Genomic DNA, 469 nt, shown 5'->3' with positions numbered 1-469 from the left:
CAGTTATTGCATCCACGTGATTAACAGTTATTACATCCACTTGATTAATAATTATTACATCCACATGATTAACAGTTATTACATCCACTTGATTAATAATTATTACATCCACATGATTAACAATTATTACATCCACATGGACGCAGTTAAATAAAAGACGCACAGAGTTGTGCCAAAAATACATTTAACAGGAACAGATTCAGCCTTACTGAAGGATATAATAAATAGTGTAGCACGCAGAGCTTTTATTTATAAACAGATATAATTTTCTGATGACGAGTGGCTCATCAGCCGTTTTGAGGAAAAATCATTTTATAGTTTGGTACTGCTGCGCTCTGGGAGAGCAACGCAGTGAGTAGCCACGTGCACAGGCAGAAGCAGTGATTGAACTGGGGTTCCACAGGAGCTTTCCAGAGGGAGCTGGCAGACCCATCAGGACTCAGTCCAGTCCACCCAAAGCAGAGTCATG

This window comes from Austrofundulus limnaeus, unplaced genomic scaffold, assembly GCF_001266775.1.
Source record: "Austrofundulus limnaeus strain Quisiro unplaced genomic scaffold, Austrofundulus_limnaeus-1.0 Scaffold313, whole genome shotgun sequence".
Classification (NCBI taxonomy): domain Eukaryota; kingdom Metazoa; phylum Chordata; class Actinopteri; order Cyprinodontiformes; family Rivulidae; genus Austrofundulus; species Austrofundulus limnaeus.
The sequence above is the reverse complement of the archived record's forward strand: the minus strand, read 5'-3'. Positions refer to the sequence as shown.